Raw genomic sequence first — 12982 nt, forward strand, 5'->3', positions numbered from 1 at the left:
AAGATGATCCTGACTTTGCCAAGAGAGTTCATGGCAAAAACCAATCAGAATGAATCTTTGGAAAGGGATGTGGTGGATACTCAGTAAGCTTGCCATGAGGTAGTGATGCCAAAAGTTCCTCGAGGAGGTTATCTGAAGAAGGTTCTTCTCATTATCACTGACAGTCTAACCAAGGAACTATGTATTGGAGCCTACCTGTTTTCCAGGTCTGTTATTAGGATAGGACAGAAGTCGGGGTGGCTGCACTGCGCTTTATATCTTAAGCAGTGTGCTTCTTCCCCTCAGAATGGATCGGTCAAGCTCTTCTTATCTTTCCCAACTCGAAAGCCAGCCAAGCCACTATTAAAAAAGTCTTAGTTAAGGCAAGGAGGCACGGATTAGGAAATGGAAAAGTCTTTGGATGAATGAATTTAGTTATCGAAGTTTGACTGTTTGACACTCTATCTTTCGATGGCGCTATCACTTTGGAGCGATAGCCGGAACTAATGACTGGTATTATAAAATTAAACCTAGGATTCTACAGTGATGGGTTACGGTTCTACGATAGGTGAAGTTTCAGTCTAGAGGTTAGGAGTTAGGAACATTCCCTACTAATATGCGGATTTTTCTTATGCTATTGCTATGGTGGTATACGCCATGGTCTGGGAACAACGGTAAACGTAAGGCCTTGTTGACTCTATGAAAGTAGACTAGGCTTGCTGCGGAAGAGAAAGTGGAACTCACTACTCGACTCATATTAGAATCCGGGTTTGTTTACTCAACCGACTAAGCGGACTAGGAAGGGGTGCCCTTGGTTGGACTGATATCAAGGGCCAGCTTTAGACCATCCTCCGATGTAAGCTAATCAAATCACTCGATTTTGAAAGCTATTGAGATAGAGGCAGATGGAAGGACCGGAACTGGCTTAGATGTCCGAACTTGGATGTCTTTAGCATTAGTTGACTTTAGTTTCTTCTTTTTGCTTGGACTGGCTTGGGGTCTTCTTTCTCAAATTGTTCTCTCAAGCGAGTTGATTATCGGTATGCTTGCTTCGCCAGTAATGATAGATGATCAACAAGTCAAGCAAGGATTTCCCGCATAAGGCACTAATATACCGCTTCCGTGAGTCATAGTTCCGTCTCTTAAGTTCTTAGTAGGGGTAATGTCACGCCCCAAAATCCCATCGGGCCGGATTGGCACCCGAAGCCGAGAAGGCCCGGGAGAACCCGTTCAAATACCTGTACTTTCACTTACATGTCACCAAAAATTGGACAGCACTTCGTTGCGTATAGAAGGATCTAATTACCTGTATCAGCACAACACGCGCAAATATATATATATATATATATAATACTTGGCCGTCGGGGCCACCACATATACAGATATAACATCACTATATAAACTTCCATGACTTTACCCTTCCTTATGTCTACAAAGCCTCTAGGATATACATGACATAACTAGGGTCGGGACAAACCCCCGCCCACACATGACTCATGTACAATAACAAAACATAAGGAACTGAATCGGAAAGCTCCGAAGCAAACTGGAGCTCACCAACAATAGTTGTATGACCTGGCTCCTACTTGTGCGGTGTATGAGCTGAGGTACCTGTGCCTGCAGCATGAAATGCAGGTCCCCCGTGAGGGACGTCAGTACGAAATATGTACTGAGTATGTAAAGCTGTAAATAATCACATATGATATAGGAGCTCAATAGAAATAAGAAACAAGTGAATAAGTCGTAATAGGAGCGGACCACACTTACTAGAACTTGTGACAACCTATACATTGTATTTATTCAATCACTTTACCTTCGTTCTTATCGTCTTTGTAATCATTACTGTACTGTACTGTGACCATTAAGCTGCCTCCAGTACATATCAACTGGGATCGACCCATGCTAGGCTTATGCCCCTGGGATACCACCCATAAACACATAAATAGGGATCGAACCATGCTAGGCTTATGCCCCTGGGATACCACCCGATAAGAGAGAACTTCCATCACTTAGTTCAATTAATCTTTGAGATTGTTATTTCGGTCGCCACCACATTTTTGATACTTTGAAACAATGATACATCAATAGGAACCAAATAATAGACCTTCTATACAATAACGATGTAATAAAGACTCATTGGTACATCAACAATGTGTTTTAGAATCATCAATATCACAACAATGAAATAGGAGCCTTTTGGTATATCAATGAAACATTTTGACACTTTATAGGATGGAAACAACTTCGTTGGTAACGTAGAACAATACATGTTTTTGGACAACCTCGGAATCTTACTTGATGGAACATTGGTGTTTTCATGCCAAAGAACATTGTTAGAGTATGCTTTACATACCTCGTTGTAGATTCGGATACCAATTCAACACAACTTCCCGCCTTTACAAATCACTTATCTACAATGAAATGTTTAGCATCTAGTATTATCAACCCAACACCACAATTCTCTTCCATAATTCCATACTACCAATATTTGCAAAACATTCCAAAAATCAACTTGAACAATAGGTTTATGTGTATATATATATATATATATATAATCATCATTTCAATACCACATCATCACACCAAATTCCTTCACCATTCAACATAATCCAACATCATTTCCCAATCATCTTTCAACAACAATCAAATAACATACTTCTTATGCTCACATGCATATATATATATATACACATATCCATATAAATAACACCAACATAATTTACATCCTTACCATAAAATGGCCCTTTTGATTTCGAAGTCCTGTTGGCACAAATAAGGGGTGCTTCTCGAAGCCCTTGAGATGGTGAACACAACTACGGAATCAATTTGGATTTTCTACGGTTGAATCACAAGATATTTGGAGTTGAAATTAGGCTAGGGTTTCTTATTTTCAATAATTTGATGATAATTGATGGATATGAGACTAATTATATGTATATAATGACCAATTTTCGTCCATGAGGTGATGGAAAATGACCATATTGCCCTTAAAAATTTAAGTAAATCCTAATCTGTCCATGGTGGACTGTTTTGATAGGCTAAGGTAAATCGGCCATAACTCTTTGCTCCGATATCGGATTTGGGTTAAATTGGTATCGTTAGAAAGATAATTCAAATGTATTTCATTTCATATAAATTAGGCCACCCAGTTCGTCCTGTACAAGGAGTTATGATCGTTTGAAGTTGACCCTAAAAATCTTTTTTGAGAGGCTGAAGTAAAACGAGTATAACTCCTTACTCAGATGTTGGATTTGGATGAAACCAATTGCATCGGAAAGAAGACTCAAAGATCTTTCTTTTGATATGTGGTAGCTCTCCCAGTTCATTATATTGAGGGAGTTATGATCATTCAAAGTTGACCCAAAAAACTGGCAGGCCTCAGTAGTTTGTGTGCAGGAAATTTTCCTGCACATTTACTGTTCACAACATCCCGGCCACCGTTTTATAGTTTCGAACGTGCTCGATTATATCCAAAACTTATCCGTTTTTGGAAATCTTTATATCGTTGGAAAGATTATTCAATAACCTTCGTATGGAACCATCGACGGGCAAATTCCGGTATAAATAAGGTCGATTCCTATACACATATAATCAAACTATACACTTGAAACCATCTCAAAATAATCAATACTCATACTTAGACTCATATATACCTAACTTAGGATCAATACATATACTCCAATACATATAACAATGGCTAATGCACGTAATTAAGTACGGGGTGTTACAGGTACAAAATGCGATCATAAAGGATAAGTCGAGACCTAACAAAAGAGGTAAACCTGAAGTCTCGCGAAAGACTAGGTTATTACTGAACGATCCCTGTTTACTAAGAAACTTTAGGGTGGATTCTAATGAAGGGGGGTGTTCATATCTAAGTCCTAACTAGAGCCTATAGCAGTACGAAGTCGCTTACACCGAAGGTCGATTGAACATGTTCGGGTGCATACAAATGTCGGGTTTGACGGACGAATTCATTCCCATGTAGATAATTACAATAGATGGAAACCTAAGCAAGTAGCAAAGCACAACCCCTCGCAAGTTGCTGCATCGGGCTTTCGCCCATTTATTCTATACCAAAAGTGAATTCATTTGCATACGACATTCTTACGGCACGAGCAAGGCACGAATCATCGTAAGGAAAGGGCTGGGGGCTATTACGTGACTGATCCCGCTCTATCTGACATATCGTAAGAAGGGGTTCTACTTAGAATGGCTCTATTCCATCGTAGTTAGCCAAACATATCGAGATCCATAAGAACGACCGGGCGGTCGAAATCCTGATACTATGGATATAGTTGAGTAAAAACAAAGGGGTATTTTTAGGACAACATCAATCTGTGACTGAGATACTGACATTGATGAATCGAACCTATAGCAATGCCGCTCTCCTTGCCCACCCCATCCACTCTTAGTCAGCTAACCAAGAATCACAGGAATTTGCCCTTTCATCTGGATTTCCCTTCTGAGATTGGTTTTCCCTCCGCTTTAAACGTCTTTTCCCCGCCTGTTCAAGGCACCTTTGTATGAAACTTCTGCGTTGCTATTGGCCCATCCCTTTTCAATCCATGATAACTATCACGAAATATTGAATCCTCATTCTAATCTAGGTAGTCATCCACTTCGAATCGAATAGTAAGTCAATCCGCACCCCAGTCTATTCTTTTCTTCCCCCGTAGTGGAGAAGGTTTTTTTGTTTCGAATCTTTGAGGCAAGCGAATGATAATCCTTGTGCTATAGTGCTTGACTCAGTATCTCCATCAGTCCTAAATCCTTCTCTTAGTTTAGTCAATGTCGTAGTATGAAAAAAAGGAAAATCCTCATCTTATTTGATCTTTTAAGCTCTTTCTCAGATAATGATGATATTCTTAGTGTGTGAAGTCGATTCTTGCTTGACTTCTGGGCTCCCCCGAGGTGAGGACTGCTTTCTTTCTTGCTTTGTATCGAGGGTATGTGTATGCGGTTGTAGTACATCTTCTTTATTGTTAGAGGTTTCCTTCTCTTATTGTCTTTGTGGCGGGAAGTAAGATGAGGGGAAGCTCACATCTGCGATAAAGACTTATACTACAGTTTGGGAGCTCATGTCTTCTCGATCGCCTTCTTGATTGTTGCATTGGTTTAGTCAATCCGACCGGCGCACTTGCTTTATTGTAGTTTGTTAGTCTCCTTTGATTTGTAAACCAACCAGAGCAAGAACTGAACAGAGGCTTCAGTCTATGAGGCTTCCTTTTCTCCGAGCTCTGGTTATGAAAGAAGGAACCGAGAAGAAGGTATCAGCAACAACTGGTTTTATTACGGGACAGCTCATGATGTTCATATCGATCTATTATGCGCCTCTGCATCTAGCATTGGGTAGCCTCATACAATAATTGTCCTAGCTCTACCATATCTTTTGTTTCATTTCTTCTGGAACAATCACAAACACTTTTTTTATTATGGATCTACTACCAGAAATTCAATGTGTAATCTCAGCATTCAATGTGTATTCCTGAATAATCTCATTTTTCAATTATTCAACCATTTCATTTTACCAAGTTCAATGTTAGCTAGATTAGTCAACATTTATCTCTTTCGATGCAACAACAAGATCTTATTTGTAACAAGTGGTTTTGTTGGTTGGTTAATTGGTCACATTTTATTCATGAAATGGCTTGGATTGGTATTAGTTTGGATACGGCAAAATCATTCTATTAGATCTAAGAAGTACATTCGATCTAATAAGTACCTTGTGTTAGAATTGAGAAATTCTATGGCTCGGATCTTTAGTATTCTCTTATTTATTACCTGTGTCTACTATTTAGGCAGAATACCCTCACCCATTCTCATGAGAAGCAAGCCCAGCAGGCCCTGCCTTAACCTGTCCTCAGACAGTCAGCCCTCACCAGGCTGCTGGCATTGCTAAATGCTCCGCCACGAAGCAAGCTTTCCCGAATACGACAGATGCGGAAGTGGCTAAAGAAGTCGGAGGAAGAAAGTAATTGGACAACTGTATACACGAGGGTACATTAGTATTCTGGGAATTGGCAACATTGAAAGAAAGGGTAAGGGGTAGGAATAAACTTTTTTAGGTCTTGCTCTACTAAAGTAGTCGGCCTAACCTTCGGTTCCCGTAACCAAGTTTTTCTTTCTCACTCCTTATGTACTTTTTTTTTACTTTATCCATACTTTTTGACCTTTTCTGAAGTGTGGGGCAAACGGCGCCCTTTACTTCTACTTCTAACTAAAGGCGAACAACCGACATTGCAAGCAAATAGAAAGCCCCCGCCCGTTTGAACCGAAAAGCGTACCGGCTGTTTGAGTCGTGAAAGGGCCGCTTGCTTATTATTATTCTTAATATTATTTATATAATAATAATAAATAATCTATAAACAAAAAGAAAAAAGGAAAATCTTTTTTTTTTTTCGAAAATTCTTCATTCCTGGGAAGAGGAAGAAGCAGATAGGACAAAGGCCTTCTCTTTCCGTCCGCTCTTCCCGAAGTGAGTGAATTGCATGTAGAGATCCGTAGGGGCTTATAGTATAATTGGTTGAAACGTACTGCTTATAATGGTGATATTGTAGGTTCGAGCCCTACTAAGCCTACCACCCCCTTCTCTTCACCTGATACAAGGCAGTCGAAGTACCCGCCACCCTGCAGATCTCAATGACGCAACGGGAACCACACTGCTACCGCTGCCCTTCGGGCACGCCTCCTATGCTTATCACTCACCTACGCTCTTGCAGCATGCCGCCTTCGGGCAATACGGTGTAATACGCGAAGCAGCTGAGCCATAGCCCACCAATCACTATATTCTTTCGATAGCGAAAGCGTGGTTCATTCTCTAAGAGAGAGTAGATGCGAAGGTTCGGATCGAAGATCTTCGCGAGACAGCCCCAGGGCACCATAGCATGTCGGGAATAAGGGGGACATAGTGAACGTAACCACTCTCTTGGTTGGGGGCTATGACTCCCCTATCCTTTCAATTTTTTGATTCCCAGGTCTTTTTTATTATCACTGTTGGAATATTTTTGTTGACGACTTGGTCAGGGCGGTTCACTATTTCTTTGCTGAAGGCGCTGTTAAGCCCTGACGTTTGAATTCCAATTTCATTGCCCTGACAAAACTTCATGATCCCCACTTCCAGAAAAAGATCGAAAAGATGGGGCGGTCGGGGACTTGAATGAATGTTATTAGCTGTGAATTCGAACTTTTTGGTATTCTTTTGATATATTTGCAGGAACATTCTATGGTCTTAATAAGAGGAGGTAGAGTGAAAGATTCGCCGGCTAAACAATGATTTGGTTATGCCCAGCCCACTAATGGGGGGCGGTGGCTAATCCGTACACGCGGTGGGGGGTGACAGCCAGAAATGAGATTTGGGGAACGAAGTCAATCGATGCGCTCTCTAAGGGAGAAGACAGGAGCTTTGCGCTTAGAGAAGTCCCTTGGCTGGACAGAGCGCATCTTCTTTTGCTCATTTTTCAGGGCCTTGCATTGTTGGCCTACCAAATAAACAGGTTTTTTTTGATTGATTCACTTACGGGTCATTAACTAAAGACCTTGAAGTCGTGACCCATGAGCTAGCTGAGGAAAGCGATATCGCGCGTAGACATTAAGCCGTAGCGCGCGAACCAGCAACCCCTCTTTATGATGCTTTCTACTCTTTCGAGAGGATTCAGTTATTGAGTCGGTGAGCTGATCTCACCTTTTATCTGGACATTGTGAGTTCTCCTGATCATGACGACGAAGCGAGTGAAGGGTAGCACTGAACTGGCAAAGAGAATGAATGAGATTATGGGGCTCCGGTTCCATCGATTTTGACTTCATTTTACTTAATAGAAAGAGGTTGCAAAAAAGGAAGAGAATGGATCCACTCAAAAAACTTTGTTCGGAATCTAACTTAGAGAGGCAGTGTTGAGTCCATGCAGACTCTAAATTCGTATAAAGAGCGAGTGATCACCCATGAGGAAATGGGCATTGTCTAAATCCCTGTTTTAAGAAGTTGGAAGAACATTTTCGCCGTATCCTTTACAAGCTTTTACATGAAGCAATGAATGAGTTGCTCGACGGCATTCATCTGTCTTTTCAGTAAAGCGAGTCTTTCAAGTAAGCCTGCCTAACATGAAAGTCAAGCCTTTCACTTCATTGTTCAAGTCCTGCCTTCATAGAAAAGGGTACACGTCAGTTTGTTGTTTCGAAAGATTCTCGCACACGATTCAGTGTGCCTCTGTCAAATAAATAAAGTGGATGGAGAGCCTTCTTATCCTTTTAGGTTCGACCTCTCTCTTCCACTTTCCACCCCCCTAAGCTTTACTAAAAGGAGGGTCATCAACACCATCAGAACCTCGCATTTGCGGCTAAGTGTCCCTCCTCAGTAAGGAATTAATTTTCTTTCTTTCCCTGTAGTGCTATAGTGCGCTTGGACTCTATCTCCGCTGTCTGGCTTTCATGAAGAAAGATTGAAAGCGTCCTCTTCGAGCGACTGCGTACCTCATGTCAAAGATGTTCGTGTACTTTAGAATTCGAAATAGGACTGTTAGCGCTGGTCTCTAGCCACCTAGAACTACCAGAGACTCGATCCACCTCAGGAACATTCAAAAGACTAAAGCCACCTGAAACTCACTAATTGTCTCATTCCACCTCGGAAGAGAAGACATATTCTCAGACAGAAAAGAAAGGACTTACTACTTGGCCACACTCAGAAGCCGGAGTCTGAGCTAGTAGCTAGCCTCAGGTATAGAACTGGAGTTCTCTATCAGGGAATTCCAGGAGTGAAATAGTATGGTTTGATAGAACCAGGTAGTAGTTGGTCGGAAAGGAAGAGAAAGATACTCCAACGGACTCGGGCAATCCCTTTACGAATCAAAGGGATTTGGCTGATTGACCTCTGGTTCCGGGATGATAATCAGGTAAACAGTTGAAGTACCAAAGAGCGGTCCCAAGGGACGGAATCAAGGAAGCAAACTAAGAGCCAAAGCTCTTAGCCTCCTAATATGAGGATTAGTCTCACTAAATGAGTTGAACTGAGTTCAATGAATCCTCAGATTCCTTATATGTTCAACTCATTTCGAGTGACAAATGTTCCTCAGATTCCTCATCTCTTGGGCTTTTTTCGGTTGACGTTGAAGCCAAAAAAACGGGGGGCAAGGGCACAAAACGTAGTTACCACACCCATTCCCATTCCATTATTGATTCGAATAGCTAAGCGAAGGCTTAATTGAATGGACGAGTAAGGGAATACGAGCTCCTTCATCTCCTTGTATACGTCGCCATGTTCGTTGACGGCCGAATAAGAAGGGGGCCAAACAGCCACTTGACGGAAGTTTTAGGGGTGAGAGCAGACCCCGAATAGGGTGAAGGGGATGCCTCATTGGTAGCTGAGAGCAGCCTATTCTGTCTATAACAGCTTCTTCTTTCAAAGGCAAAGGCCTTTATAGACTCGTACAAAGAAGAAAATAAGTTCCATGACATGGCACTTGCGAGGGAGTTTAGTTCATAACCTCGTAGGCCGGGAATGCCATCAAGAACCCTTTTCCTCTTGATCTCAGTGTCAGCCAAGTTAGCATCGGCTCCATCATTTGAATCTTATGACATTGATGAGTGATCCAACAGTCTTGAGTGGCAGTTCTCCAAGGAGAAGGGATCCCAGGTAGGAGAGCCAGCCGGGCCAGGGAAAAGAGGTAGTCAAAGACTACCCGGGAGTAGGTTCTGGAATTTATTCAGAGTTGCCACTCCTCAATCTTTGAAATTCCAGCGATAGAGGACTTGATACTTATCTTCGACAAGCCTTGATCTGTGCTGAAGATAGATTCTCTTATCGGCTGAGGAAATAGGTAGCCACCCATTCTTCCTTTCCGACCTTAGCTTAGATGCTCACGCCAATGCTCATGGGTATAGGGCAATAACTATTGCTACTGTTATACTCCCACACTATAAGAGACGGCTCATCTTCTATCTAAGACCTCCTCAATGAGAGGATGCCTGAATGCTACTTTCGTCTACGTATGGCTTATATTATATAAGCAATCCTCCTTCTATGGTCTTAGGCCTAGTTTCTTTCAACTAAGATTTATACTAAGCTTCCTCCCCCTGAAGCCTGAGTCAAAGAATCCGTCGATTCCAATTCCACTATAGGAAGTTCTGTTATGATCGATTTTCCTTCTCATCTTCATTAATAGCTTGGGAACTTAGATTCTGAATTAGAGTATGGCAGGTCTGTCTTTGACCTTTGACCTTTGACCAGTTCGGGTTGTAATATTTATCTTACAGGGGGAACGAATTCAAAGAATATATAGACTAGTAGAGACCCTCTATGTAGTTTTCTATCTAGGGCGATCGATCTACATCTTTCCCCATAGCCCTGGGGCTGTGTCTCGATCTCCTATGTGTGAAATAGTTGGGACTAGTTCCTATAGAGATTCCCCTTGGTCTAATTCCACGCCTTATGACGAAAGGGGAGTCGGCGTGGCGCAAAGTGAAGATTGGGGGGAATAGAAAAAATTCCCTTATGGGGTATTCCGAAGGTGTAACCTAGGCAACAAAAAAGGGGGCCCGATACTTCAACTAGAGGAGCGACCAGTTGGTTCACCAAACCCCGACCCAGCGTCACACATTCTCCAGGTCCAAGGGATCCAGTGCCCAACTACCAACTCCTCCCGAAATTGCATTATCGGAGCCGAGCCAGGAATGGCCGTTAGTGGACACCCACCACTTTTCACCGGTTAGAGAGGCCCTCTTTAATACATTAAGAAAAGATGTTCACAGGGGCCAGAAAGACTCGGTCATAGGAATTTAGAACACCTACGTGCTGGTAAACGAAAACCACCTCGACCGGATCAGAGTAAACAACACAATGTCGAATCAGGCAGCCCTTTGCCTTGAAAGAATTCACACGTGGCCACTAGCTTTCCCAAAATAAGGGGATATCTGCTACTTACTGCTCACGGAAACATCCGACCTATACTATAGTCAAGTCGTTCGCCTATCTTTCTGATCTCTTTTCCTTTTATTCATTAGATTTTTGGCTTTAACCCAGTGAAAAATGGGGTTGATGGTGTTGGCTAAAAAGGGGGAGAGAGGAGAGCCTTCTCACTTCTGCATTTTTGTTTAGGTTCTCGAGATTTTCAATCGCTCTTTTTAGTGGTGGGGAGGAATAGTACGTGAATGACGGTTCTCAGACGAGGAAATCATTCCTCTCTAAATAAAATAAAAAGAAGCAAGAATCTTTCTATTGATAGAGCTTTCACGTCTGTGCATAGAATTCTTTTTTGCCCTTCCATTCTGTTCTTATGATAGTTGGGTCGGAATCCATGTGATGGTTCGAAAGTCGTTTTAAATATTCTTCGCATCCCTAGAGAGATAGATTGTTGCCATTGTGCCTTGGTCGTCAAAAGGGGCACGAACAACCTTAAAGTACTATTCCATATCCCAGAGGTCTTCGAGCCTTGGCATTTCAAATCCCATTGAATGGCTGTGGTTCCGGAACTCAAGTCTGGAGTCGCCAGGTGAGACATTCAGTTCACGAACCAAAAACCTATCTCCACAGCAAGCTTCTCAATTTGACCCGGTCCGTCACGCTTTGGACATCGCCACCGGGATCGTTGAGGCCACATGAAGACGGCTCTACTTCACTGGGAAGACGCGGTACTCATTAGCGAGCGTCTGGTCACCAATGATTCCGGATTCCCCTGCCTTTATGGCATAGTCTACACTTGTCCGTCCAAATGGTCGACCTTGCCATCAAGTTGGGTCACTCGATCCTTAAGTGTTTCCTTAACAACAGCCGCCGCTGACAGCACTCCACTGCTATCGTCATGTACATGGTACAACAAGAAGAGAATTAGCAGAAATTGAAAGGTTTTTACCCAAAACTCCGCTCTGATACCTCCTAAAGTGAAATAGGCACGCGCACGGGTAGAGAGTCTACCTGAGTCGTGCGGCCCCAGGTAACGCCTAGTTTAGTGTAGCACCTGGGTTCGGCCTTCTCCTTATCGAGTTTTGTTTCTGATCTCTCTCTGAGTCTCTAGTTTGTTACCTTCTACTATCAATCTTCTCCCTCTGCTGCTACTGGAGCTACTGGATATCGACCTAAGAGATACTAGACCGGATACGAGAGGAAGGGATGCTGCTATTGATGGACCGGTGCTACCTCTGGATCTAAGAATCATGGAAGACGTAATTGAAATATGCACCTGGAATTAAATCACATTGGTATAAAGAGCCGAAAAGGAAAAAGAGGAGGAAAGAAGCAAGGGACTGAGCAACGAAGCGAGGTTTGGAACCCTTCAATTCGAATTAGCAAAAGCAATGTCTCCTTGCATAATATGGATTCCAAACATTCATGATCTAGATGTGAATGAGTCGAATGTCTCTCCAGGGATTGTGAAAGATGTTCTACTAGAAATATTCTTGTTATTGCTTCGACTCATATTCCCCAAAAAGTGGATCCCGCTCTAATAGCTCTGAATAAATTAAATACGTGCATTAAGCTACGAAGGCTTCTTATTCCACAACAACGAAAGCACTTTTTCACTCTTTTATATACTAGGGGATTTCACTTGGAAAAGAAAATGTTCCATACTAACGGATTCGGGTCCATAACCATGGGTTCCAATGCATGAGATCTTGTAGCACTTACCAATGAGGTCCTATCGATTAGTATTACACAGAAGAAATCAATTATAGACACTAATACAATGAGATCCGCTCTTCATAGACAAACTTAGGATTTGCGATCCCAGGTAAGATCGGTTCAGGATCATGGGATCCTTTTCTATCAGATAGGAAGGGTTGTAGCACAAAATGTACTTCTAAGTAATTGCCCCATAGATCCTATATCTATCTATATGAAGAAGAAATCATGTAACGAAGGGGATTCTTATTTGTACAAATGGTACTTCGATCTTGGAATGAGCATGAAGAGATTAACGATACTTTTTTATCTTTTGAGTTGTTCTGCCGGATTGGTCGCTCAAGATCTTTGGTCTTTATCCGGACCCGATGAAAAAAATGGGATCACTTCTTA

This window comes from Capsicum annuum, chromosome 11 (genome assembly GCF_002878395.1).
Source record: "Capsicum annuum cultivar UCD-10X-F1 chromosome 11, UCD10Xv1.1, whole genome shotgun sequence".
In the NCBI taxonomy this organism is placed as follows: domain Eukaryota; kingdom Viridiplantae; phylum Streptophyta; class Magnoliopsida; order Solanales; family Solanaceae; genus Capsicum; species Capsicum annuum.